At 41.5% G+C, this 27,705-nt stretch overlaps 1 protein-coding gene across 2 annotated transcripts in view; it reads right to left on the reverse strand.

Annotated features, from left to right (window-relative positions):
- The window catches only part of TMEM163 (transmembrane protein 163), a 201,783-nt gene that overhangs the window by 79,708 nt on the left and 94,370 nt on the right, over positions 1-27,705 (reverse strand). The window lies entirely within an intron of this gene.

Below are 27,705 nucleotides of genomic sequence, written 5' to 3' on the forward strand. Positions count from 1 at the left end.
GATATTTTCCCTCATTTGTGAGTACATTAATATGTTTCATGTGCCCTTTTAAACGTCAATGGAAAAGTTCCAAGAGAATAAAATTAAAAATTAACTGTAGTGGTAAAAACTGAGAACTAAAAAAAAAGTAGAGAGAAATGAAAAGATTCCAGACCTCACCTACAGCAGCTTCCCCTCACAGTGTGCCCTGAGACGAAAGGGCCAGTTTCAGAATGAAAATGCTTAAGCAGTTGTCAATCAAACGACTGCTGAGACTCTGAGAATGTAGCAACAGGGAATAGAGAGCTGGGAATGGGAACTATATTACACTTCCCAAATGAAAGTAGAACCACCCAAACTGTTCCCATAATAAGGTAATTAGTAGTATCTACACGCACACGTATTGCTAACAGTTGAAATAAATCTCTTGCCCATCAGAGTTTAAAATCTAATTGTAGACAATAACAAATGATCTTAAACAATAGATAATCTACAAATGTAGATATAACAAGTATAATTAAAACACTTATCCATATTCAAAAATCTATCTTTTGGGAGGTAAGTCAACTGAGTAGCACCTTTGCCTAATTGAGTGATCTGCTCTGTGCCCAAGCAATATCCAGCTTCGAAGACTGTTCTCAGTACGACATAATAAAGGCAGCTCTCCACATTGAACAAGCATATGTCCACCCTCCAACAAAAAATGAAACCCTACCCAGTGGGTTGGCAAAGCTTTGAAGAGGATTATTCCGGGCACAGGTGTTGCAAGCGCTCACTCGTTGAGTAAGAGAGGTGTGGGGCATGGAGGTCAATAATCCCACTCAGCTAACCCCCTTCTCTGGGACCTGCTCTCCATCCAGTCCATAGGATCCAGGAATGGGCCTTGCACAGACCTGATGTGCTTTGTACCCCTGCCCCTAACCACAAGGGGTCATGTGACCCAATGTGAAGCAAGCATATTTCATTTTCTGTGAATTTTCATTTGCTATAAAGACTGAGGAGCAGAAAGACAGCATGGGGTAAACAGCTCTGCGGCAAGAAAGAACCTCTGGCTTCCTAGTTTCCTGACACTCAGCCACATGCCAGTCCTCAGGCTGTGTAATGCAATCTATTAAATTCCTGACCCTCTTTGTTTCTGACATGAGCTGCTCTAGTCATCCTTGCTGTTGCTCCTATGAGCACAGGGAGAAGGGCAGAGCCAGCTGTGCTCAGTGACCAACTATAGCTTTTGTGGGCAACACAGCTGTGGCAGTGCAAAGAGGCACTGGGCCTTCCCAGAGAACTCAACTCACAGGCCACGTTGGCATGTGTGAAAAAGGCAGTGGATGCCTTGTTGGCTGCCCTCAGCACTAAGATGCCTCATGGACCACTGACTCTGGCTTGCAGTAAGTGCTCGGGAACTGTTAATTAAGTTTAGTAAACTTTCACAGAAACAAGTCAAAATGAGTATATGTTTATTTTCCCCGCTTTACAACCTGTTTTTAGACTATCTTAGCTGTGTGCTTTTTGTGGATTATTTCTTTATCAACAGTGAAAATGTTTTGAACTCCCACTAACATCATCTTGCACAGCTGCTCGATATACACAACGGATCACGAAGACTGGCCCAGCCGGAGCTCCTGCTCTGTCTCTCCCTGAACCATCCGGCCTGGGCACCACGAGATGGAAGGCACACCCAGAAAAGCATTCCACTCACCATCACAGAAGACTGCTGGCTTCCCAAGCAGTAAACCACTACTGTGAAAGTTTTAATTAAGTTGTTTGGTAATACCAGACATTTATACAGTGGGCTAGAGATTTCAAAGAGGTGGATGCCCACTTGACCATACTGAGAAAACAAAGACCCTTGTCTCAGACTCTGGACTCCGACGAAGAAGCTGGTCACTGACTGGTGGAGTTTCCCTGATTCAATCAGAGTCAGCGTCCATGACCTCGAGTACTCAAATAATTATACTGGAAAGCTCTGTCTGTGTTTGTGAGTTCAGCCTGCCCATATTAATACTGTTCTATCTCTCTGCACCAGGGCGAATGTGAGCAAGAGGGCTCCAAGTTAACCCAGAGCCCTTCACAGAAGAGAAGGATTAACATGTGTCATTTACTTATAAATTGGCTCCATATAATCTCTTGATGAGATGGAAAGGAAGAAAAAGCCACAAATTGCATGGAGAACCCAGGGTACACTGAAGGGCCCTCCACACAGCCTTGGCTCAGGCGGCCTCCCTTCATAGCAACTCCCCGGTACTCATGATGAAATAACAGCGAACGGTCATTAGCCCAGAACCGGAATGGAAGAGATGAGCGGCCTTTCGGGAATTTCTGAAGAGTATAAAGTAATAACCTTATTTTCCTTGGCCTATAACTAAATGTGACACATCCTAATTCTGAGATAAGAACAGACTCAAAAGAAAGGGTTGGATTGATTTAAACAGCCCCCGTTCCCACGGAAAGAGAGCAGAACTGTGAGGTTTTCATCAGGACATTTCCAATTCCCTCACACTAGGAATGGGTTCTACTTGCAGAACAGCAGGCCTGGGTCAGGATGACTCATCCGGGTAGAGATTTCAAGGTAAGTGCGCCTGAAGGCCCCTACACACTTGGCTAAGGTAAGCTGAAAGCCACCATAGGTCCAACAAAAGTCCAGCAGTGCCTTTAAAGCAGGTGCAAATTCAACAGTGGACAACAGACTAGGGCCCTTTTGACCTCAGACAATTATGCTGCAAGCTGGCAAGGTCAACGGACAGACAGGCAGTCAGGCAGCCGTGAAGCGGAGCTGTCCTATGAAGATGGCTTTCAGTCAAGGTGGGGGCAATAGAGCCGAAGATAATGAAGTCACTGTGCCTGTCAGCACATGGTGCGGGGCCTGTTTGACAAACACTGCAGCTGCTCTGGAATGGAGCGCTCCACTGTCAGCAGCCTCCGAATTCATCTGGATAGCACCGCTATCAGAATCCCTTAGGGAGATTGTCAAGAATGTTTCTCCTCCTCACATTTAGAACTTGTCTCCTTGCTCATAACTTAAACATGCCTTTAGGGAGCCGGTGGCCACCAACATCCTGTGAGGCATTCAATTGCAGGCCATAGAAGCCTCATTCCCCAGGAAGCTGAGGCCCAGTTTCCCGCCTCTTAATCCACTCTCTTGCTCCCTCATGGTGATGGTGGAGGCAGACTGCTATCTGATAGAGCTGGCCTCACACAACCCAAAATGCATGCTTAGGGTGTGACTGGGCTCCTCTCACTTTCCATACTTTTTACTTCTTCCCTTTTTAACTAAGACACGGAGTCTTTACAATGATCATAAGCAAGATGAAGATCTGCAGTTTGGGGCCTGCCCAGTGCCCATTCTCCATTCCCGCTCTCCAGGTCAAAGTGCCTTACGTCTCCTCTGGGAAACCGTGCCTCCCAACCCTCAGACGATGTGGTGTGGGTGGGATGACATCATTATTCCCATTCTAGTATATCCCTGTCCTGCAGCCAAAGTGAATGATTCAAAGATGAGCCAGTGAAGATCTGTCCTGAGTTTTTGCTGAAAACATCGGGAGGAGGATATCTTTCTAAGGGGAGATTGTAGAGTTGGTAGGATGAAAACAGCAGTTTAAGGTAGCAATTTTGAGCTCAATGCAGAGAGGCTACCTCAGAATGAAACCAACACAGAGGAAAGCAGATATTAAAGCTATGAGATACAAATCAGACCCCTGAGAACACAGACCGAACCTCTGGGGTCAGCCCTACCTGAAGTTTACCTGTATTTTTCAGACTTGTCGGTCAATAATTTAATTTGCTTAAGCCAGTTTGAGTTGAGTTTGTATCACTTGCAGCCAAATGTCTCAATATGATATACATTGATCCAGAAATCCATGTCTAAAATCTCTTTTAACATCTAAGAAATGGAAAAATACTTTATACACAAAAGGTTCATAGTAGGTTTATACAATTTATAATAGCAAAACACTGAACACAATCTAAATGTCCAGTAGTTGGTTGATGATTAAAGTATGGTCCATTCAAAAAACAAGCTAGTCGTAGTTATTCAAAATGCTTAAAAAAGTAGTGTTGGTTAATGCTTATATTAATATATTAGTTAAAATAATGATATTGATAATAAACTGGTGATGTGTTTGGTGCCATCAGCACTGGGTGCCATATGAAAGGATGGGTCTGGGTCAGGAGGTATTCCGGCTGATACAGGTCCAAACTGAATAGAGAGGTCAGGAGAGGCTTTACTGAGAAGGTGACATTTGAACAAAGACTTAGAGGAGGTGAGGGAGTGAGCCATACAGTCAGAGGAAGAACCTTCCTGATAATAGGTAGAGTCTGTGCAAAGGCCCTGAGGTGGAACACCTGGCATATGTGAGGCCATTTTGTCTGAAGCAAAAGGGAGGAAGAGGGAAGTTATAACAGATTTCCCTATAGTTTTAGCAAAAAACAGGTAGAAAGGGGCAAGTTATAAGATGATATATGTGATATAACTAGCTTTACAGTAAAACCTTATTTTAAAAAAATCATTGAAAACAAATAGAAAAAAAAAATGCCTCAACTGATAACAGCGGTTATCCTTTGGTGGACGGGAATATTTAAGTAAATTTCTTTACTCTCGACTTTTTTTTGTATTTTCCACATTTCCTACAACCGTCATATAGGACCATTCAGATCAGAAAAAGAAATCCATTCTATTTGGGGGAAAAAATTGCCCAACTCATAGCAATATAGCCAAAAATCTAAAACAGAAGAACAGAAACCAGATTCATGGTGCACATCAGGGAGTGGGCTGTACTGTGAACTCGTGAATGCTTCTGGCTACCTTACCTGTCTTCATTACGTCTAAGTTTCTAAAATCCATCTCTCTAGACCAAATCACCTACACGAGCAGGTTGCTAATTCCCCAAAGAGTTCACCAGAGCATGGCAGAGGGCCAGGCAAGCCAGGGAGTAGAACACAAGCAAAATGTCACTCCCTATCTAAGGGGCCTCCTGCCTCCCAGGTTTCTGCTTGTCTTACACTCTACTTGCATTTGTGTCAAGGGGGTAATAACAGCTACACTCTCAGAAGCACACATACAACAGAAGTCTTAAATAAATATTTATACAGGTCTAGTTAAAGACCAGACCTTCTTTAACTAAGTTGCATTTGGGCCAGAAAGCATGTCAGCTGGAAACTCAAATTCAAACAGAAAGACAGCTGGAAAATGGTGGGACCCAGGCAACCCATTGTTAGGGCAAAGCTAAATGCAAATCCCACAGCTGAATAATCAGCAGGCTTTGCGGGAGGGTTGCGAGGTTCAGACAAAGTGCCTTGGAAATGCACAGAGAGGCAAGAGTGCCAGCAAGGCAGAAGTGAGGATCAATGCCAGAGCCCTTCAACAATGTTAAACAAAGAAAGCCATTTCAATTGCAGGCTAGATTTATAGCAACAATGAGGACCCATCTGTCATTCTCTCGAAGTCGGGCAATAATTACCTTGAGCCTCTTTACCAATACCCTAGGCTCCATAACACCTCTGAGTTGCTAAATTATGTGACCAGTAAAGCTCTGTTAATAAATCAATCCCACTTTAATTAGACCACCTCTGTCAAACAGATGCCTGGCAACAACCTCACCCCCAGCCATGGGTGAGAACTAACCCAACTTAAGAACCTGACTCCATCACCCACCTTCATCACGCTTGCTGTAACCCAGGCAGAAGAGGTGCAGCTAATAGAGGTCAAATTTAACTGATTCACATTCTTACTCACTTCAACAGAACTTTCAACAGCTTCCAGACTCTCTCCCACTCAAATAAAATTATAATGGACTATAAAAATTTGTGATAGATGTTGAATTCAGTCATCACTGAAGGGAAAAAAGGATGAAGCAGTTTGAACAACAAATCAACAAAATTATCGACAGCTTAGCCCATATAACTACTCATTTTTAGCTGCTGTACAGTGACTTCACCTTGTATTTTATCTATGTAGACCAAAATTTGCAAAAGGGCTACCTCAGGGTGAAATCTGGAGGTTTCTGTTCCACTTACACAATATTATTCAAATATCAGAATTGGCTACCAACATTTTTAAATCGGGAGCCCTCACAAATTAAAAAAAGAAAAGAAAGAACACTAGATTTTTGGCTTCTCTGGAAAAACAGATCTGCCGTCAGTGGGTTGTCTGTCTCCCTTTCTCCCAGTACTGCCAGCGCTGCATTTGGATGGAGCATGCGTTCTTGGGCACCTGCCTATTCTGCAGCATTAGACCCAGCTGGCCTTGCTCACCTCTCTGGCCCCTCTGGGTATCTAGCTGACCTGGTGGGCGAGCTTGAGTTCTGGGACTTCAGATGCAGCCCATGAGCAGCTTAAAGGAAGGGGCAATAGTTTCATCTACATATCTGCCGTTTCCAGCAAATGCCTGGCAAATATTCATTGTGCTGCATGAACAGTAGCCTCCAGTATTTTCTACTGTAAGGTCTGGCTCTCAGCAAATTGTAAAAAGCTATACCACAGGCCAGATTCTCAAAGCTTATATCAGTCTTTGAGAGCTCTTTGTCTTCCATAGAACCCGAGAACCATTAATTGGCTCTAGGGAGACTGTGCACACTGCCCACCCAGCCTCCAGGGCTCTCCCTGTCTGCAGACAGACAAACCCTTGCCAAGATCTCAGGGATGACCACAAGTTTCTTTCTCTTTCAAATGACTAAGAGGTGGGTGGTCATGTACGAAAAGTGGCCATATAGTTCCTCCGCCACAATAACCTCTGCAACCCACAGCAAGAGTGGGCTTGAAGAGGTTGTAAGATACTGCCCTTGAGCTACTGCAATCAGGGCAGGGAATGTCATTCGATAGTGACCTAGGCAGTTTTGCAATGAAAGATGCATTTTGTGTTCAGGTTTATAACAGGAAACAACCAGCAAAATGTCTTGCCTGCACCCCAATATCCTAACAGTCCTCTGAATGTACCTCTGCCCAAACATTTTTGACATGAAACCAGAGTGGTTCAACATGCTACACTCTGGGTACAAGCTGAAGTTTTTATAACAGATGAGGTACCATGGGCTGACCTCCTTCCCTACTTGCTGTACCTGCTCACTCCACTCTAGCCCCATAGGTCTCTTCACTGACTTCCCCGCCACAGCCCGGCAAGCTGGGCTTTAGCTCATTTCTCTGCCTGAAGTATTCTTTTCCCAGGATCCAACTGGCCACTCCCTCATTTCCTTCCGGTCTCTAGTCAAAGTTTACCTCATTGGCCTGTCCTGTACACCCTATTTAATATTACGACCCAGCTCCCACATCTTAGCTCCTCCTCATCTTGCTCTACATTTTCTTTATCCAGAGCACATATCACCTTCTACCACACTATCAAATTTGCTTATCTATGAAAATGAGTGCCCCCACCACTCATTAGAATATAATCACTCCAGAGACCAAAAACTTTTCAGCTTTCTTCCCTGATATCTCCCAAATGCCTAGATCAGTGCCTGAACACATGAAAGTATTCTGACTGATTGGTTGATTGACTGACTAATTGATTGATTGGTTGACTGACTGACTGACTAATTGATTGACTGATTGAAATAACACCTTAGCTCCAACTTGCAGTAAACAGAATCTTTAGGGAGAAAGCAGACAAGACTGAGAGTTCAATAGAACAAGAGGCCCAGCTATGTTACCAGGCAGCCAATCCCTGAGCAAATGGGGTGGCAGCCAGCACTCTGTGAGGCATAATGGAGAAATCAGCTTCAACAAGGACCATTCTTTCAAGGTAAACTTGGAGCATCTCTAAATGACAAAGACCTATAACTATGGGAAGAGCAAGAACATCCCTGAACCCAGAAATCCTTGAGCAAGCCCAGAATTGTACACAGAAAAAAAAATCAGAATGAGGAAATCTAAGGAGAGTCTCCACCTTGGACCAGGGCACCTCCGCAGGCTCCAACACACACCATACATTCGCTCTGCTTCAGTCAGCATAACATGGAACGTTAACGACGCCAATTCCAGAGCGGGAATTCACGTTACTGGAACACGAGCAGGACAACTGCCAGTTAACAGGAAGAGACCCAGTTTAGACAGGGTCTCAGCAATCAATCACACACAGAGAGGGCACCAGCTCATGGACAAATCACCCAGAGCCCAGGCATTCATGTTAATGTTTCTTCCACAGCACAGCACAGCACAGCACAGCACAGCACAGCGTACTTTCACTTTGCTTTTTCTACAAACTGAGAATAGAGAGAAGGAAGTGCTGCTTGAATCCATGGTCACCCAACCTTTGTGAATGTGTATGAACTGTCTGCAGTGGAGTAAACAATCCTCTCGCTTGGTGCTACATTCATTCCAAAGAACTCACGCACCAGAACTAATGGTAGGAGCAGAGTTCTTGCTGAATGTCAACTGCATGTTCTCCCTTGCATATAATTTTACTCCTGCCAGTACTGTAGTTTCCTGTGATGCCAGTGCAGCTCTCAAGAAAGTAGTCTATTACCTGTGGGCAACAGGTCTGGCCATGTCCCTGTCCAGGCTAGCCAGGCATCCTACCCTCAACTCCTGTCCTGTCATCCACCTATCCAGACCAACAAGGGGAACCTGAGCACACCAATCTTTCTCTCATTCAATAAACAAATGCTTATTGAGCATCTACTATATGCCATACACTGTTGCAATGAGCTGAAGATACAGCAGTTACTTGCCCAATAGTCTGATGAAATATGCCTCTTGAAGCCCTCTTAATCACAGAACACTGCTACTTTTTTTTAAGGATAACAAATACTTTATTTTATTTTTTAATTGTTTATTGGAGTAACATTGGTTACTACAATTATATAATTTTCAGGTGTACATTATAATTTGACATCTGTATATTATATTGTGTGTTTAACACCCAAAGTCCAGTTTCCTTCAACTACCATATATTTGATCCCCTTTATCCACTTCGCCCTCCTCCTACACCCCTATATTTGACCCCCTTTACCCCGTCTACCTCCCTCCTCCTCCCCTACCCCCTACCCTCTGATAACCACTAGTCTATAGTCCATGTCCATGAATCTCTGTTAGAATACTGCTACTTTTGCCTAGTAAATAAAGCATTCATTGAATAGAAAACAAGACAGTGGAAATTTTTATAAAACAGAATGCTCACAGTTTGTCTTCTCTAGCCTTCTGTTCTACTTGCCGTTCTGGTTGCTAGAAATTTGAAGTTTGAATGCTCATTCTCAGTCCATTATTTCTAACTTGGCTCAATGTCTCTCCTTTAGCACCCAAAGCCTTCTGCCCCTACTGCCCTCACCTTTTATCACACAGAAAATATCTTGTGTCTTCTCCAACTGGTGTATGAAAACCTGAAGTCAGGGGTGGTTACGTCGTATTCAACTTTCTACCCCGAGGGCCTATGAAAGCACCAGCACACAGTTGGCACTCAATAAATGCTTGTTGAGCAATAAATGCTTGAGGAATCACTAAACTCTAACAATAATCTCTGGTTTTTATTTAACCACAATAATTAATTCATGTCAGAACCAAAAGCTAAAATTATGATCAACTAGAGTTAGCAATGGCATGGATGCTGCCACCTAATGTCATCCTTGTCAGATCACTAAGATGGCCCATTGTCTGACGCTGCTGATACCATACCACAAATTTGACCTCTTTAGTTTAAAGAGCTGCTATGGAATTAATATATATATATATATATATATATATATATATATATATATAGAGAGAGAGAGAGAGAGAGAGAGAGAGAGAGAAGAAATAACACTAAATAAGACTTCAAAGACTTGACTTAAAGAAATGATGCTGAATAAATATTTACTCACCTGAGCTAATTAATCATTAGAAAACCATTATCATTATCACTCAGAGAATAAAAGTAAACATAGCAGAATAAAGGCCTTTTCTCTCCCTCCCTACCACTCTCCTCTATAAAACCCACCAAAGCAACAAGGAACTAGGAAAACCAGAGAAGAAATATAATTATCAAAGAAACTAGGAAAAGGCAAACCTCAAACTCCAAGTTTTAAAGAATATATACCAAATACATAAAATTTACATTACACTGAGGGAAGATGCTGAGACCTAATAACATACCTCAATCAAATCTTATGCAGAGCTCAGATGGTACGATCATCAAGATCCCAGATAATTACCATTTACATGCAATACCAAGCTGGGGAGTGAGCTAGCACACACTAGAGAGCAAGGGAGGTGAAACCAAAGGAGTATTTGCTCAGACTGCCACCAGTGTAAGAAACGAGAAGTTAGAAAACCAAAGGCATTTTCAACGAGAGGAGTAGAGGTTGCACTGTCAGGCACGCAGTCTTCTCTTGCTCACAGGCAGAGAGACACGACCCAACATAGACTATCAAGTTCAGATATAAAGCAATGTGAGCAAAGATACTCAAAAAGCTGCATGCTGCTTCCTTCCATGCCCAAGGTCTCCATAAAGACCCAATTATTAGAACAGTGAGGTAGTGGGAAACTGACAGAACCAGGAAACCAAAAAGAATTAATAAGTCAATTCAGAATACATTAGGCCACCACATACTAAGTCAATACACAAATACCAATTATTTCTATCTTAGCCACCAACAATAAGAAAATGCAATTTTAAAGACACTATTTTTAACAGCAGAAAAATCAAATATCTAGGAATAAACTACTAAAAAATGTGTAAGACCTCTACGTAGAAAAATAACAAAACATTACTGAGAGAAATTAAAGAAGGCTGCACATATGGAGAGATATACCATGTTCATGGATTAGAAGACTCGATATTAGCAATCAAAATTCTATCAATTTTTTGTGAGAGAATTAAACTTTAATTCTAAAGTTTAAGTGAAAAGTGAAGAGTCAAGAACAGCCAAGACAATATTGGACAATGACACTCGGTCACAACTAAGTATCAAGATTTATTTCAAAGCTACAGTAGTTCAGATAGAATAGTCTTGGCACAAGGATAAACAAAAAGACCACAGAACAAAAGAAGATCCACATATTTGGGGTCACTTGGTTTATAACAAAGGTACAGCTGAAGTAAACTGGGGGGGAAGATCTTTTCAATAAATAGTCCTGAGCCACTGACCCTACCTCACACCAGACATACACATAAAAAAACAATTGTAGATGAGCTGTAGGTATATAGACATGCTAAGTACAACATAACACAGGAGATATCTGAAATACGATGTGGGAGAATAGTTTCATAATCTTGGTAGAAGAAAAAGATTTCTTAAACAGGACACAAATGCATTCATCCAAAAAGAAATATCAGTAAATTAGACTACATTACAAGACCCCATTAAAAAAGCAAAACATTAAGCCAAAGAGTGGGAGAAGATATTTGCAGTACTTACAACTACTGGCAGATTATATCCAGAATATATAAAGAAGTCTTACAAATTAGTAAGAAAGAGGAAAATAACCCAATAGAAAAATGAGCAAAAGATTTAACAAGCTCATGAAAGATGACACAGAAATGACTGACAAACATAAGAAAATATGCTTAATTCTATTAGTAACCAGGAAAAAGAAAACTTAAACCACAAAGAGGTACCATTACACAAGAAAAAAGCCTGACCATTTCAGGATGCAGTCCAAGTGGAACTCTTAAAAACTGATGGAAGTGTAAATTGGTACAAAAACTTTAGAAAACTGGTTGACAGAATCTATAAAAACTAACCATACTCTCCGACCCAGCTATTCCATTCCTTGATATACACCCAAAAGAAATGCATACATGTAGATAACAAAAGATGTTCACAGCAGCAGTGTCCATAATTATCAAAACTGGAAATAATACAAATGTTCGACAGTAGAATGGATAAATTGGTAGTATAGTCATCCAATGGAATACTATATAATGATGACAATAAATGAATTATAGCTACCTGAAACTATATGTATGAATCTCAACAAATAATGATAGGAGGAAAAAAGGCAAGAACAAAAGCATTCATTGAACAAATTATTTATGATTCTGTTTGTACAACATTCAAAAAACAGACAAAGCAATGTATGGTAACTGAATTCAGGGTAGTCGTGGTTACCTCTGGTCAGGGAGTAGTGACTAGAAGAGGGCAGGAGAAGGGCTTCTCAGGTGAAAAGATGAGTGTGAGCGGTGGTTACATAGGTGTGTTCATTTTGTGAGAATTCATCAAACTGCATAGCTTGGATCTTTACATTTTTCTGTATGTTATACTTTAATTTTTTAAAATACAAATCGTGTTTTTAAAAGTTCAAAAACCTAAAAGGTAAGTAAAGAAAGGACAGGAAGAAGAAAGGACAGGACAGAAAAAATCTAAAACAGCCAACAAACATATGACAGCAAAATTGAATAAAAGAAAATATAAGTCCCATTTCACCTACTAGAATGGCAAAAATAAAAGATTTTTTTAAATGTCGAGTGCCGGAGAAGGTATGGGGATAGAAATCCTCTCCTTCAATGTCAGTGGGAAAACCTCTTTGAAGGGAAACTTGGAAATGGTTAGCAAAACGTAAGATACACATTCACTGAACCTAGCAGTTCTACTTTGAGAAATGTATTCTATGTTTGTACTGGCACAGGTGCAAAAAGAATACATACAAAACTTTATTACAGATGTGTAACAACAAAACATTAATCACTCAGGCATCCATTGATAACGAAGCGATTTAATAAATTATCATGCATTCATACTAAGAGATAATATTATCAAGCTCTTGAAAAAGATTTGTAATGCTGCAAAATATAGTGAGTGAATAAAGCAAGGTAATTAACAGAGTGATTATTAAAAGTTATGTGTATGTACATTGTGCATACAAATAAAAACATATATGTGAAAAAATTTCAGAGAAATTATACAAAAATGGTCGATGATAATTACCTCAGAAAGGAACTAGGAGTGTGGGGTTGAAAGGATGCTCCATTTTACTGCATATCTTTTTGTATGCTCTGGCTGTCTTACTCTGTGTATGTACCTGCATGTCTCTACTTGGTGAAGACAGAGGTTCATGCACCATAACCAAGTAAAGAAGCCTAATCACTTTTGATATGGCCCCTGCAAATCAGTTACTAAGTAGTTGCTTGCCATCATAAACTTAAACTGGAAATGACCAAAAAGGGCTTGTGTAAATGGAGATTTAAGTTGCCAACATTATAGACTACCTGGGCCTACTCTCCAGTGTAAAATCAAACTGATTCACTATTTTTCAATATACACAAAATAAAATTAAAATAAAGAGTCAGAGATTTCCCAAAATTAAAGCCCCCGAGTTAGCACCTTTCTCCATTTGTAATAAAATGTTTACTTCCTAGTTGAAGATGATGAAGAGGAGGAACAAATGCAAATATTCTCAATGTTAAAACTGTCCTGGACAGAGAACATATTTTATAGCTAAAAAGGTCAGGTCTCCATTTGCCACACTGCCTCCTCTGTTAAGGGGCTGAAAACTTACATATTCTCTTTATTAAAGGTTGGCATCATATCTGAGGTAAGTTAATTACATAACCTTAGCATTCTTACCACTTTAATAAAAAATAGACCCTACTAAGATTTAGAATAGAATAAGGTAATTTACTCAACAAATGATTCACTTTATTTGAAAGCTTGTGTTAACTGATGTATTTTGCGGTGCCTCAAGGTCTATTATGTTTCAATAACATATCACCAGCTTTTATTAACCTTGAGCATGAGTCACTATAGCCTACAAAAAGGTAGAAACAAGAATAAGGGAAAGAAATCCTAAGTCGAGTTTCTAAGTCAACAAAGACATTAGCTGTACACACTGCCCCGTGAACATTCTAAAGTGAGAAGAATACAACAGCAAAGAAAAGACATCATCGTATCCTTCATATGATCAATACAACTTCAGAAGAGAAGCCTGGGGATCAGTCACAAGAATAAATAAAATCCTCCAAAGCGAAATTATAGGCATTCCATAATGTCGCTAAGCCAAAGACCCATAGTGCAGCTGATAACCCTGATACGAATAACCTAGACTAAGCTATGATAGGATTTTATAGATGGAGTGCTGTGTTTGGGACATTCTACATGAACTGTGACAGTCTTCCAGAGATATTGAGCTATAAATCAAAGATGAATCAGTGTTGATGCCCCAAAAGAAAATAAAAATAAGGAGTCCTGGTTTTTCTTGATCTTAGAACAATAATTCTTACCTGATAGGATCAGTTTTACTTCCACTCAGTGCTGATAAATAAGTCATAACTAGGTATCAGGACAGTGAATTAAACATTTCCAAACTCTCAGATTCACAGGAGGACTTCTTCAAACAATAAGCTCCCCTCAAATTATAAATAGCCTGTTTTAAAAATCCAATTATATCCAATTCAACAATATAGAAGGATACACTGATATATAAACACACACACACACACACACACACTGCTAATAGGATAATGGCTGAAATGGTACTACCCAGTGTTGACCCTGAGAAGAATATACCTGCCCCAAAGAACTCCTCTTGGTTAACTGGGCTCAAATTCATAACCAGAGTCTAGCAGCCACTGTTTACAGGGGTCCCTCATACATGCTGCATTTCAGGGAAAACTCACAGGCTGGACTGCCAAGCCTCCTGCACTGTGCTTCTGCTATCTGAGTCAACCCTTATAAGAGAGCTCCTAGGATTGAAACGACCAATTAAACGGAGACTTTCTCCATCCAACTGGAGCTGTGCAGCTACATCCTCATTTGCATCATTACCGACCAGAGTGGCTCCATTCTGATCAATTAGGGCAGTGCTATTTGGACCAATCAAACCGTGAGAATTCGGAGTCCTCATTTACATAGAAAAGGGCCAATCAGGGATGGGGAGGGGATACTCTTCTCTATATAAGCCAGTTTTACTTCTGCCCCAACAGGCGTACTTTCGGTTTCCACCAAAGACTGTGTTTCCCCAGCTGGAGATGCCAGTCAGGCAGAGCTGTAACAGCAGAAGTATCTCACAATTCAGCTGTTTCAGCCAAGTTGTTTCCACTGAATGAAGTCTCCCTTTTCATCACACCTCAAACTGGGGACTCCTGCTGGTGTTGAGTTGGTGGTGATAACCTTCGGTTGACACTAGTTACTGATTCACTTTGCACTGACCCTTTCTCACTTGTATTTATTTTCTTACAATCGAAAGCACACATCTAATGGCCAACAAGGCTATGGTTTGACCAAAGAACAGGGGTATTTATGCCGACTTACCCCACTTGCCTCCACTATGACTTTTTCTCAATACCAAGCCTAAGGTACTGAAATAATTTTTACTCAGCAAAAAAAAAATAATCCAAAGTATTCTACTTTATAGATTTTCAGAGTTTTAGAGTACTTATGTGCCCTTAAGACCAAACCCAGGCTCAGAGATCCACCAGAAGGGCTCACAGGAATGAGCATATAGTTCTATCCCTGGCTAAGATTTATTACAGCAAAAGGATACAAAGCCAAATAAACAAAAGGAAAAGGTGCATGGAGCAAAATACAGAGGTGATGAGGTACAAGCCTCCAAGAGTCTTCTCTCAGGGAAGGCATGAAGGTTGTGCTTAATTCCTTTAGCAACAAGTTGTGACTACACAAAGTGTTGTCTACCAGGGAAGCTCATTAGAGACTCAGCACCCAGAGATTTTATCAGGGGCTCATCGCATAGGTATAGTAGTCCCCCCATTTATCCATGGTTTCATTTCATCTTCTGCGGTTTCAATTACCTGTGGTCGACCACGGTCTGAAAATATTTAATAGAAAATTCCAGAAATAAACAATTCATAAGTTTTAAATTGTACACCATTCTGAGTAGTATGATGTAATCTCATGCCAACTCACATCCTGCCTCAGTAGGTCTTTAAAAGTTCAATCTCAGATTCTTTATGAAAAGTTCCAACAAAGTGAATTTAAAAGAACCTATATGGTTAATTACTGTTCTTGATGCACCTATGTAAATAACAGGACAAGTTTACTGAAATTTGTTCAATATGCTCTAGTATATTGAAACGAGGCTTATTTTGCAAATAAACTAGTCTTAATTTGACTATCTTTGGTAAAACTGGGGGTGATTTAGGAGAGAAAAGTAACACACCTTTGTGGACATTAGATTCTAGTACTGTTCATTGTGTTTTGAGGTTTTGCTCCTATCTGTAAACTGGACTGGATCCTGAATTCTTCTAGTTTCTTCTAATATCTGGCTATGACGCTCTAAACTAACATTTCCAATTTTTCTCCCACCCTCTTAATTTGGAATCGTTAACTGAACTGACCTGGTCTGATGAGATGGAGCAATCTGTTGAATCAACTTCTAAAATGTGAAACTTCTCAAGAAGTTTCAAAATGGGACTGAAGGGGTTCAGAACAGTCCTCCCAGGATGTCCTACTTTGACATGTGAATTATTTTGAGCTGAAGGCAATGTGGGCTCAAGGCAAACTTCTGCACATCCCCTCTTCACTGGCTAAAAGAATTTAAATTAAGGGCCTTGCCAACAATAAGAGTTAGTACCAGAGATGACTTTTTATGACCTATATACAGGGCAGGGCAAACATCTAATTACTGAACATCTGCTCATCCTATCATTCTGTGAATTACTGTACTCTTCTCTAAAACTTCAGGCCTCTTACCTCATTCCTCATTTCAGGATGTCACATATACCTCATTTTACCTTTTAGTCTCTGAACCTCTCATGTATGTGGGTTTTCCGTCCTTATGCATATAATTAAATTTGGTTATTGTCTCCTGTTAATCTGTCACATGCTGATTTAATTATTAGGCCAGGTGAATGAACCTAGAAGGATAGAGGAAAACTTTTCTCCCCAACACAGGCATCCACTGGGAGTCTTGGAACGTATCCCCTGTGGATAAGGAGGGGATACGTTCAGTGTGTACCAAAATTCCAGACTCCAAGAAGGCAAGCAGGTGTTCAGCATAAATTAAATTGTTTATATGGCAGTTTAGGCTCAGTGAGCCACTCTAACCATTGAGAGAAAGTTGAATATCAGTGTAGAGAACTGTTTACTAGCCAAGTTCCCACCTGCCGGGGCACACCTGCTAGGTTAACCTTTTCTGCACAAAACCAAGCTTAATTCTTCACATTTAAGTGAGAACTGAGCCCTGAAACATAAAGGAGCTTGCCAAAAATCACATAGCGAAGCTAAAACTAGCACCCAGTTTCAGAGCGAGAGAAAGATACAGGCATCCAGTTTCTCAGAAAGAGGAAGATAGTCACCCCCACCCTCAGCCTCCGGACACACGCACACACATTTTCCAAAGAAGTTCGCTTCAGAGCAAAGACTACAAATGAGAAAGATTCAAAAACAGCTTTGATTCTCAGTCCACAAATTCTCCATGGCAACATTAATTATATCCATCACTTCAAAGTTTCACTGATGGAATAAATATAATTTTTAATATCCTACCATGATCCTTCCTCTTAGAAAAATACCTCTTCAACTCAATTTAATTATAATTGAAAATACCAAGCTCATTTTCACTTTAATTAAAACCATCTATTTTAACTTAGAGCTGGAAGAGTCCTTAGAGATGGTCTATCTAGTCCAAAATCTTTATTTAACAGAAGATGCACTGGTGTTCAGATTGGAAAGCAACTTGACTGAGGCCTCATCATCAACGTGTTTAAAAGCCAGGGTGAGAATCCTCCTTTTTGACTTTAGGTCACACCTCCTTCTGGTGTAACTTGCTGTCCCACCAGCCCAGGCTCAGAGCTCAGAAGACCATACATATACTTATTAGAGGCCCTTAAGTACATAAAGATTTGAAATGAATTCCTCTTCGTGACCTGTGCAAGGAAGTCTGTACAGCCCTGCAAAGAGCCAATATTCCTCAAATTAGAAAGCAAATAAAAATTATTATTGCACTGGAGATTTTATGTGACATTTCAATGCTGTATGTATGCATCCCCTTTTAAATATTTGGTTGCCCAGTATAACACAGTGCTGAATCTGCAAAGATTCGACATGCCCCAGACATCCATGCCCCACAAACAAAGCCACTAGATTGACCACCAAGAGGACTTACATGCCCTGTCTAACTCCTGAGCAAGCCGTGCCTGTGGAGATGAAAGCACTTAATGGGCTTATTTACATGGCCAGGGGAAACACAGATTCAGGCTTCCCAGCATTTTACCACACAGAGAGCCACAAAGGCACATTTTTCCACAAAATAGATTCCCATAGTGTGTTATCTAGCAACTGGAAAAAACCCAAATGATAAGAATCCCTCCATATTCTACTGTGAAATACATGTTAAAAAAAAAAAAAACTGGCAAATAGAAGGGACTCAGTCTAGAAAGTGATATTCAAGGTGCATCAGCAAAGTATAAACCCAATGCTTCTCAACTAGGGGCACTTTTGCCCTCCTCCCCCCAGGGGACATCTGGCAACCTCTGGAGACATTGTTAGACAGTTGTTGTAACAGCTGGGGAGCGGGGATATTACTGGCATCTTGTGAGTAGAGGCCAGAGATGCTGGTAAACACCCTACAGCGCACAGGCCAGCCCCTGACCATGAAAATTATCTATCCCAAAATAATGACAGAACCAATATTGAGAAACCCTGCTCTAAAGAGATAAAGGCCAACTCGTAGTTCTTGATAGTATGCAGATAGACTGATTCTGAGAATTCTATGCTGTTCTAGTTAAGTATGATGATATATAAAGATAAATTAAATTGAAACATTAAAACGTAATTAAAAACACTATTCGATTAACCAAAGGATTCTGGTTGCCATTCAATTTTAGCTAGAGTTTTAGTTTGTTGATTTCACTGCTTTAAGGTATATGCCCTTTCATCCCTCACAACTTCAAATGTCTTTAGGCTGGAATTTGGTCATTATGCTTGAGATGCCAGTTGCAGCTCTGCCTCCATTATTAGAGCCCAGAGTTAAGGGACCTCAGGTGAACTTGGAGAGGGACCCACAGCACAGAGCTTGCCCAGGCAGCCATCATCTGTTATGTGGCCTGCTTGCCAACGATTCCAGCTACCACCCAGCAGTTTGTTTTTAATTGTTTCTAAGGTTTTCGAGTAAAATTTTCTAAACCACTATGAAAACACTGGTAAACGAAGACAGCAATTAGGAATAAGAAATTAAACCTATACTGCCAAACAGAAGCGAGAAATCCTGGTAACTCAGGAGACAGAGAAGGTGACTAAAATAAAAATAAGTAAGATCTGCAGATTGTGTGTTTATAGGGAGAAAAAAAAATGACCAAACATTAAGAAAGTAAAACAGTGCTAGGGCACAGACTATACCAAAGATCTAAAAAGGTGTGTTCAAAGGTCGCCTCCAAAATTTTTTAGTGCTTTTCAAGGTCTTTTGGTGTTCTTCAAATTTGCACCAAGAAAACACCACTTGGATTTAGAAATTAGCTGAAGACCAAATAGGAGGGTAAACTCATTAACAGAAGCCTCTGTGCTTGCAGGTTTCCCAGCTGCAAGACCAGAATATATTGCATGAGGGCTCGGCTTGATGCAAAGCCCCGCATACAGCTGTACGGCTATCCACCGTCCAAAGGCTTCCTGCTGAGGGGTCCTGTGAGGGCTGAAACCCAGGCCAGTGGGCTAGCTAAGCTGAGCACCCCAGTGTGGGGGCTGCATCCACACTCAGGAAAGATGCCTTAACAGTGATTAGGCCACATGGTGAAGAGAGAGGAAGGAACCATTTGCCAACAAGACCAACCCAGGCACATGGGGCTCTGGGGAGAAAGAAGGCAGGTATGGATCCTAAGCATGCAGAATGGGAGGCCAGGAGGGGAGGGGAGAGTCATTACCTCCTTGGCCTGTGGATTTTTCTTCAGCATAACTTGAGGGAGAAGAATCAAGAGGCGGGAAATGATCATAAAGCACAAGTACTAATACCTGGGGATAACTTTATAAAGATGCTTGGCCTTGATTTTTCATCTACAAAATGGGTCCCAGTTAAGCAGTTTCGAAACATCTGTCCGAACCATGGTAAGACCCATCGCTGCCTCTGTTCATCCAGGAGCCGAGGCTGAGAACTGCTCGCTGTGTTGTCAGACAATTCCCTGGGGGTAATACCTTCATTTCGGCTCCACACACTTTTCCTGAGGCCCATCATGTGTGCAGGGTTGCAGGTACATGAGTGAAGAAAACAATCCCTTCCCTTCAGCTGTTGGTCTAGTTGGAGAGACACACACAGATGAACACACACACAGAATTCTCAGGATTTTTCCTAGCTCCACACCATTGCTGTGTGTCATTCTGTGAGATAGGTTTTATTTGTGGCCCCACCACAGGGGCAACAGCCCAGACCCTCAGAAGGCAGGATGAACTTGTGCAGCAGTACAGTGTGTCCAGTTTGGTGGGAAAGAACACAAAGGATTTCACACACGAGCCCAGTTCTGTTTCAAGTTAGGCAGGAGTTCAGCAGGTGAGTGGGAGAGAACATCCTATGTCAAAACAAGCCATGTTTGGGGGAGACGGGTCTCCAAGCAGCACTAGGGCTTAAGAAGGGACCAGGGACTTGTCCACAAACAGGGGAGATCCCAGGGATATGAAAGAGGGCTTCTCCTTGGAAAGAAGGATAAAGAAGGACCTTGGGGAATGTCTGTGCTTAAGAGGTAGGCAAAGGTAGAAAAGTCAGTGAAAAAAAAACAAAAGGAACCATGGGAGCAGAAAAATGAGGGCTGGTAGGTTTAGTGCCCTAGCAGTCAAGGGAGAGGTTCTCAGGGGCTAGGCCATCAACAGCGTCCACGAGTGGACAAGAGAGGAAACAACAGTTGACTGGTCAGCGTTGGGGCAGGGCTGGGGGGGGCACAAAGAAAGGATAGAGGGACTATGAGGATTTTGAAAACTCTTGGAGATCTTAAAGAGAACGTCAGAAAAAACGTAGCAGGAAATTATGACCTACCTGTGAAATTCTACAGTGATTTTCTTCATCGAAGAGCATGTTACTGTTATATTCTTCACTAAGCCCTAAATCAGGAAATAAAAAATGCCAATAGGACCTTTTGTAGCCATGTTTTGGAAAGCTGCATCCCGAGTTATAAGGGCTGGATCCCAGATGAGCCTAATTTTAGCTTGCATAAGTAAGCTCTCCCAATATAAAAGGCCACCCATTAAGTGGCAGTAAGAATTTTAACCTGGAACAAATGGCCCAGCAGGGCCTCTTACCAATCAGGCTGAATGCCTCTCAGAGGCCAAGGTTTTATTTTTAGGAGAGAAAGGGCTCCCTCCCACACAAACCCGCAGGAGCCAACAGGAAAGGCAGATAATGGCTTAGCCTTTCCTGAGCCTCTCTGCTTTCAAAGCTGAAGGTTTAGGGTCAGCAGGGTACCCACCTTTCCTGAAAACCGAATGCATTTGCAAACATTTCAAGTCCCAAACAGAAAGGACGCACTTTGCACTTACAAAGAGGCCCACCTCCATTCTTCCCATGGACAGTTTCCTTCCTTCACCTGCTATAAATGCTGTCTGAAGACCGTACGACAACCCTTTAAAATCTCCTAAATTAACGTATCATTAAACAGATACTCCCTGCTAATAAGCAGCACAGCCTACTCTAGATCTCATAAATATCTTTATTTGTGCACTATCACATCCCACCCAAACTTCTGTTTGCTCTTTCTGACTTTTCCAGCCTGGAAGCTCCCCAGAGGCCTCAACTATCTTATTCCTCTTTGTAAAACGCTCCTCCAACCTCGCCCGAGAGCCAGGGGCGACACAAAACAGGCACCCAATAGATATTTCTTGAACTTAATGAAGGCAGCTGCCATGTTTTTTTAGCACTTTAGGTAAACAAACATATGTGTCACGTACATACACACTTATATATGCCACACAATATACACACACGTATGGCATCGACTCCAAATCAACTCTTCTCAAAAGCCCAACTCTGTATTCTTCCTCAATGGGAGTCACGTCATCTCTCTTCCAGGTCTTTCCTTCGTCCTTCAAGAATCACCTCTATCAGTCCAGTTCCCAGCAGGTAACAGAAGTCACCTAGAGGCGCAGATGAAGAAACTTTACCTTGCAGGGCTGGGGGAGCAAAATTAGGACGGTAAGTCACCCAGGAACGTGTAACAATCGGTTCCACTCCTGGAGTAGCAAGGGGAGAAGACAGTGTCCCCAGAGCCAGCAGGAGCTGGAGCCCTCCAAGAGGTGCTGCCCCAGAAAGAAGTGACTGCCGAGCTGCAATGCCAGAGGCTCACAGCCCAGACACGGGGAGCAGGGAAGTGTCCCGACTCTCTCTCCTTCAACCCTACAACCTCCTGCCCATGGCTGGCAGCCTCTCGGGCCACACCCACGTCTGCCGGAGGCATTTCCCAGCATCTCCCCACCTGCCACCGGGACCCTCCTGCCCCTAGAATCCTTACATCTATCCTGAATATGGGGAAATTATGGCTGAATAACTCTTTTAATGCTCCAATTTTTCTCCTTTCGATATTATAGTTATGTTAGTTTCATCATTAAATATACAAGGTAAAGGAAAAGATAGCTTTCAGATGAGGTATGCAGTATTCTGCAGGCTTCCATTAAAGGTCTTAATCACAGGATTTAGCTGGAAAAAGAAAAGTCTACATATAGATTCTGCTCACACATTACATGTTTTGGATTTACACATTTAAAAAATTATTACCCTCACCAAAGCCAAACAAGAGAACCCAAACATCATCACCAAAAGGAAGGGCAAACGTTTTGGATACACTAATGCCTCCACTGCAGTGCTACTGCCCTCTAGAACAAGAAATGTAATGGGTGGCATTCATGTCAGCCAGTCGTACTTCCATCTTGCCACACTCATGAATAGTGAAGCATTTACCATCATAGTTAGATTGTTGCATGCAGCCACTTGGAGAAGATTAATATGACAACAAATTGCAAAAGACACCTGACGACACTTCTCCACGGTACAGTTAATATGAGAAAGACTGTACACATCCAAAATAATTCTAATATGCGGCTATGATTACTCTCCTCTCGTCCTGTCCTGGTAATCTGACACGCAGCCTAGATGCAGTAATTCTGATCGTGTAAAACCTCACAGTCTAAGCAGATATATAAAGAACTGTGTTCGTGTGTGCAGACATATGCAGATGCACACAAAGCAACAATTTTTCTACAGCTTAGCTGAGTGGAGCCTGACCCCACACCACCCCCATCTACAGGAGCTTAGAACATTCTTCATATTCTTGTGGGGTTAGGGGGAGCCTTTTATGAAATTGATGAAGGAAATTCTACTTGTACTTTCCGCATCCTTTCCCACTGTATATATCTCCAGTTACACCATATTAGCCATAAAGAAGACAACCTTACATGAAGCAGAACCAAAAAAGCAACCATCCCTCAGTCTCCCTCCTACCTTTAGGCCACCTTTAGAATCATTTAAAATGATTCTCCATTTTAAATATTCAATGGCTCTAAATATGGCAACATATAATTGAGAACTTTGTCCTTCTAAACGGTTTCAGAAAGCCTGAGGGGTGTCTGTCACAAGTGTGGGTAGAAATATCGAGAGACACTGCAATGAGAACTGCTTGGGTTCACATGCACACGCACAAACACACACCTAACAGAGGAGGACCAGGACGGGGCACAAGAAATGCCAAGAGCTTCAGTAAACTTTCAGAGGGTTTCCTGGAAAGTATGATCATTTAAAAAAAAAAAAGAAAGAAAAGAAAAGAAAAAAAAAGGAAGACAACTATGTGCGATGAAAAGATGCCTTATGAAAGAGAAATGATCTAAAGAGGGAGCAGAGGCTAGGGTGGGGGGGGGATAAGTTTTGCAAATTCATGTCAAAGGTCCATCCACACTAATCAGAAACCCCAACAGAAGTTGGTCCTATCACACAATTACAATGACCTGCCTACACCAGTTAGTCATAATAATGCTCGGCCTCTGGGAGAAGGAAATAAAATCTTGCATCAATTCGATGCCTTTTCCACAACATTAAGTCACTGACACCTGATGGAGAGGAGGCAGTGGTATTATCTCAGGTAGGAGTGGAGGGGTAGCTTCCACCTTGAGAGAAGGGGAGGCAAGGAACAAAGTTCAAGGGGCCTAAGTTCCCTCTTACCTTCAGGAAGTAGAAAAGAATCCACCTGCTGGGACACACCCCACATGCCTCCTAGGACATCTCTACTTCCGGGACTATTCTTCCTATAACAATGGCACTAAAACATATTTCTCTATTTTAAGAGGCACCTCTGTGCAGTGATGATTTGGATAAAAGAATCTATTAGAATCACTTCATTTTTGCTTACTTTGTGGAAAGAAAAACTTTGGAACTTGCATAGAATGCTACCTTTGGCGTAGAAGTTACTTAGAGCACCAGCTTTGGAACTCAGCTGTCTGGATTTGAATCCTCATCCCACCCTTGCCAGGCATGGCACACCGGACGATTTCTTTACCGTCTTTGTGCCTTGGTTCCTTAACCTGTAAAATGGGAATAATTATCTCTAGCTTATGGAGTGGTTTTGTATTGATACATGTAAAGCATTCAGAGCACATATTAAGCACCTGCAGGGAACATGTAAGTTTCTACTAATTAGCTCTTGCCATCATTACCTTCCAGACTCTCACTTATGGTGATAAAACTTTCAGAGAACAAATATCTGATAAGAGGCTCCTATAGATTGAAGAGAAAAAAACAAAAAAAAAAAACAAAAAAAAAAACCAAGACCAGAGCTAATGAAGCCTCTCACTCAAAACCCCATGGAGAAGGCCCCAAGCCCTCAGAAGTGATAAGCCACTTGGTCTGCAATTGAGATGGAATGCAAGGGCCAATAAGGAAGCTGAAGCCAAAGGAATTCTGGGAAAAGGGCCTCACCACATCAATGGAAGCTACCTGTAGCCTATGCTCTAAAACCTTTAACAGGCTTTTATTAGCCCAGCTCTCAAACTCTCAATCACATCATGTGACCTCAGGGCTTCCAACCTCACCCCAGTCATACTGGCCACCCAAAAGTTCTGAAACCCATACCCTCTCCCTTTATGGCCACTGCCTTGCTCTTCCTTCTGTGTGAAATGCTCTTCTTCCCAGGTATCTGCATGCTTGTTCCCTCACAGCCTTTGCATCTTTGTAAGTTTCTCAGTGAGGTGCTCTCTGATTACATTATTTAACATGTAACCACCATTTCTGTCCTTCTCTATCCCTTGCCAATTTCATTTTTCTCCACAGCACTACTCACAATCTAATACGTATTTTATTTCTTTTGAGCTCCAGAAAGGCAGGGATTTCTGTTCATGACTCTATCCCTAGAGCCTAGAACAGCACCTGGCACATAGTAGGTGCTAAGTAAATGGGCTACAAGACAGATCATATTATTGTTAGAAATAAAGGTTAAATGATAAAGCTCTTCTAAGATGAAATCACATTTTTAGATAACCTAAATGATGTCCAAGTAAAATTTCTCAACAGTTGCCAGGAGCCAAGCTGAGAACAATGCAAACCCTTAAAATGAAAAGTGTAAACATATCATACTGCCAAGACGGGGCTGGATCAGAGAAGGGTATCAGCTTCGAACAAAAACCACAAACTCACTGCCCATTCATGGTGTTCAAAGTAACATTCACAAAAGCATGTATTCATTGAGCTTCTACAAGATCATGGAAAGAATACTCAGAAAGCATTCAGTAGGATTGCCAGGTGCTCTACACAACCCCTCCACTGTCACTCATGTGAAAATCCCTTTCCAAGAGGAGAAAAAAAAAACTCTCCAGAAGCTAAGTTTCAGGCCAGATATAATCCTCAAAGTCTATTTGGAAGGCAAAGCACCCGGAACCATGAATTTGTTGACCATTTCATTTTAGAAGACCTCTCTGAAATTGCTTGTAAAAAAAATAATCCAAAAACATGGGGTGAGGATCCAAGACTCTTCCTAAAGAGAGAAGGAGGTATGGGCAGTAACTTGTATTGGTTTCATATGTCAAAGTTTTTAAAAATTATTTATAACTTGAAAGTATCAAGGCCTGCGTACTGGGCCTGGTATGTACTGCAGGGTGGTACATTTTCATCTCTAGCTAAGGAAGCCGAGGCCCACCAATGCCATGATTTGTCCGGAATCACAGAGCTGGTACACAGCAGAGTTCAAAGGCCAGTTTGGGACCTCGACTGCCCAAAGTGACCTGCCCACTCTCCCACAAATGCTTATAGCCAAGATATTTCATGGACACCTGGAAGTTCTTTAGCTAGGAACTTACGGGGCAGGCCAAAGAGCTGCATATTCCACCTACAGACATTTTCGTTCTATTATAACCACATTGCATTCATTAAATTTATACATTTAGTTTCTACACCCCTAGAAACAGAGGTAGAAAGAAATAGCAACCTTTCTTTTGACCTAATCGATTTCTAGGTAATGGGTGTCAACTCAACAATCCATAAAACCCTTATAATCTCATCTCCACTTCCTCCCTGGGTCACTCTGGGCAAGTTACTTAATCTTTCTGTTCTTTCATTTCTTCTTAGAGGGCTGATGTGAGAATCAAATGAGTTAATGAAATAAAGTGCTTAGAACAGTGTCCAGTGTGGTCAATGCTCAATAAATGTTAGCTATTGTTATCATTAATATTTTTTATAAACATAACATAAAGATTGGGATATTTCATTAATAAAAATCTAACTATAAAAAGAAAAGAACAGTTGCTTTTTAATTTATTTAATATAAAGACAGAACAATTTTTAGTATAGAAGCCTTATCATAAATGTTCCTCCTGGGGAGGATTTTTGTGCATAGACCTTAGACTTTTTTAAATAAGAGCTCCATGAAGTCTGTAATGACTTCTTGCAAGCCGGGCTCTAAGGACCTCCGAACAGTGTTCAAAATTTAAGTTGTCAAATATAACAAGTTTTACAGTTGAGTCAAGGTACACCGATGCCACTCAAAGTCCCGGGATGGTACTTGTTGGAGAAAGGGCTGAATCCAAAGCCAATTCCTTTCCATTTGGGATCCCTTAATCTCAAGCCAAGCTTCTATTTATTGGTTGGGTAAGACTCGTGTGACCAAGTACCATGAAAGTGGCTTAAACAACAAACTTACAGTCTCACAGTTCTGGAAGCTAGAAGGCTAAGATTAAGGTGTTACGAGGGTTGATTCCTTCTGGGGACTCCAAGAGGGAACAGGGTTCTATGCTCTCTCCTAGTTTCTGGTGCTTTGCTGGCAATCTTTGTCTTTCTTAAGCTTCACCCCAATTCTCTGCCTTCATCTTCAAATAGCATTCTCCCTGTGTTAGATCTATGTCCAAATTTTCCCTTATTATAAAAGGATACCTGTCATTTTGGACTAGGGGACCACTCTATTCCAGTATGACCTCTCTTAATCAATTATATCTACATGATCGTATTTCCAAATGAGGTCACATTCTGAGATACCGGAGTCAGAGCCTCAACATATGAACTTAGAGAGAACACAATTCAACCCATAATAGCTGCTGACGGAGTGCAGGCCTGGTCCACCAGGGCCACCGGTATGATGGGTATAGCAGCATCAATGGATCTCCCGGAGCCGTCACAAGATGGCAGTAAGTACCAGCGTCTGAGGGCTTTAATTAACTATAGAAATGTAATCAAGTGGAAGGGGTTATTATAGCAAGCCATCTTAAGTCAAGTATCACTTATATTTGCTAATTTAATTCGCCAGAAAAAGCCAAAAGAGTCCTTTTTCCCTTCCACACCTATAATAGTGGACAGAGTAGCATTTCCTTTCCCACGAGACCTGGACAAAATGAGGAAATGGGAAAACAGGAGTCTAATAAGTGTCGATCTTTGATTTAATATCTAGTTCCCGAGTCCTGAAAAACTATGGCCTTTAAAGCCTTTTAT

This window comes from Pteropus medius, unplaced genomic scaffold, assembly GCF_902729225.1.
Source record: "Pteropus medius unplaced genomic scaffold, Ma_sr-lr_union100, whole genome shotgun sequence".
Lineage (NCBI taxonomy): Eukaryota > Metazoa > Chordata > Mammalia > Chiroptera > Pteropodidae > Pteropus > Pteropus medius.